The sequence below is a fragment of the Limulus polyphemus genome, unplaced genomic scaffold (assembly GCF_000517525.1).
Source record: "Limulus polyphemus unplaced genomic scaffold, Limulus_polyphemus-2.1.2 Scaffold1125, whole genome shotgun sequence".
Taxonomy (NCBI): domain Eukaryota; kingdom Metazoa; phylum Arthropoda; class Merostomata; order Xiphosura; family Limulidae; genus Limulus; species Limulus polyphemus.
Window position 1 is genome coordinate 279,995 of NW_013666735.1, and position 2,887 is coordinate 282,881.

Consider the following 2,887-nt stretch of genomic DNA (forward strand, 5'->3'; position numbering starts at 1 on the left):
CTTTTTATACAATGTTAATTTTTCAGATTGAACACACACACCAGTTTGAAACCAAAGATAAGTTAATTCACATTTGTTTTAAACGGGATATTAACACGTGCATATAACATTTAACAATATATTCTCACAGAAATAGTCATTATGTGAATTGAAAATACACTATACAAAATTAATAATAATTAGAACTGGTAATAATAAGAGTTATGGCAAGATAAGTTTAGTTATAAAACAAATGTTAACTACCCATCTAGTTTATTGTTATGCAAATTAAGCATCTGATGATCAGCCATGTGATCTGAAGTTGAAATGAGTGCTTAAACTTGAAGAGTTTGTTTGTTTGTTTTTCGAATTTCGCGCAAAGCTACGCAAGGGCTATCTGCACTAGCGCCCCTCATTTAGCAGTGTAGGACTAGAGGGAAGGCAGCTAGTCATCACCACCCACTGCGAACTCTTGGGCTACTCTTTTACCAATGAATAGTGGGAGTGACCGTAACATTATAACACCCCCACGGCTGAAAGGTCAAGCATGTTTGGTATGATGGGGATTCGAACCCGCACATTGCGAGTCGAGCACCCTAACCATGTGGCCATGCCGGGCCAAAACTTTAAGAGAATCACACAAATTAAATGTGCTCCATATCTCAAAAGATGTTTCATGTTGAGAGCCAATGGATGATTGAAGTTCAGTCAATATTGTGAATTTAATAGAAGAGTTCTCAAAATTTCATTGAAAAATATAAAATAATACAGTTGTTTGGACACCAAACAAAATAGACAACTGTCAACATCACAAGCTGAGAACTGCTGTCATTTCTAAATGTCACATTTGTAGTGTACTTATTATCATATGTTCACAGCTGCAGCCAGACAAAAACTTCACAGAGTCAGCCTCTTTGCCGAATACCCAATGACACATGTACCATCCACAGTAAGACATAGAACTCACCTATAAGAATGCCAAGAATATGCCCATTAGCTAAAACTTTTTCAAGTGATTAAGGGTGCTGTGTGTATTTTTTTGCACAGCTTCAGGGTGATCAGCAGCACCCACCAAGTTAGTGCTCATGCTCTTGTCACAGATGACTTGTGCTTTATGTTGCAACCAGATAACAGGAGTATATATACATTTGTAGTCTGAAACTGGATCCAATTTATGTTGCAATCAGATAACAGGAGTATATTCATTTTTAGTTTGAAACTGGATCCAACCCCATTTTCATACAGGAACATGACATATGGTATGGTACTGGAAAAAAAATTGGCCCCACCCATTTGTGGCTCAGTGGTAAGTCTAAAGGCTTATAACACTAAAAACCAAGTTTCAACACCTGCTGTGGACACAGCACAGATAGCCCATTGTGTAGTTTCGTGTTTAATAAGCATTGAAAGATGTATTGACCTGCACACTCAGGGAAATTATACAGTTAGTGCTACACATCATGTAGACCACAATGTATGATCTTTTGTGCTAAACAGATAACATTAAAATGGCCAACACATTCCTTGTAAAAGAGGGGAGTGGCCATTGGGAGTATAGGGATGCTTTGGAAAGATGCATTATATCTTGTCAAATAACTAGACAGTACAGATGTCCTGGAAACAGCACTTTGAGAGAAGTGGTGACAGGCTGCCAAGACCACATCAAGTATCATCAGATGTCTGATTTGCATGAAAAGTATCAATTTCAAGGTGTTAAGAAAAAGAGATTCAACACTATGGATAGTGTGATATGCAAATTTGATAGCTGTTAACTTTTCATAATATAGAAAACAAAACATTTTTATTTCGGTAAATTTATAAATATTTAGTACAAAATGCACATGTTTAGCTAGACAGTCTCATGATCAGGGACAGTTCAGTTATATCTGCTTTTAGGTAAGTCTTTAATTACTTTACCATTGACCACAGAAATGGACATAAGTAGTGATAGCCCCAAAGAAAACTCTGTTTTCCCTCTCTGTGTTAAGAAGAAATTCTGGGAAGTCCTGACATAGTTGAAATTATTTTTGGTAACGTTAAATTAATATATTTTTAGATACCCTAAACTTGGGATAATTTATGTGTATATTATTAAAAACTCTGTTTTCCCTCTCTGTGTTAAGAAGAAATTCTGGGAAGTCCTGACATAGTTGAAATTATTTTTGATAACGTTAAATTAATATATATTTTAAATACCCTAAACTTGGGATAACTTATGTGTATATTATTAAAACTGCTATGATAGGAAACAATGTAACCATGGCCTGAATATTGGAAATTCTTCTTCTACAGAAAACCATCCCTCAGTCAGGCTATTAAACAATTTTAGATTGGTTTACACAATATAAATAACCTGATTCAACTGTTTTTCTTTGTTTCTTAAAGCATTATATAAACTGTTTTAATGATATCACTTTAAAAATCTCCCCAACTGAGCTGCATAAATACACCTTAAATGTAATTTTACAGACAAAAAAATCTCAACAAGCTATAACAATCTAATTAATTCTTCAATGTTGCAGTTTGTAGTTTCAAGTGTTAAGAGCCTTTAACAATATGAATGTAATAACCAATTTTCTTCAGTACATAACTTAAGAAAGCTATTAGTATAAAGACAAGAAATGTAATCGACACACTTATGTTTCCACCATGCAAAACAAACTGGAAAACATTGCAGAAGTTAATTTGACAAAATTAGGATGAAAGCAAAAAAAATTCCAGAAACCAACATTCTGCTCAAATAACTGAGAAAACATCCATATACCATCTTTACTTCTTGTCTTACATGACAGCCATTAATTGTCCAGACTAACTTTTGTTTAGTAGAATAAATCTTGAGACTAGCTTTATTACTCCATATGATAAGAATATATTCATATGACACAGGTTTAAATATGTGTGTGTATAT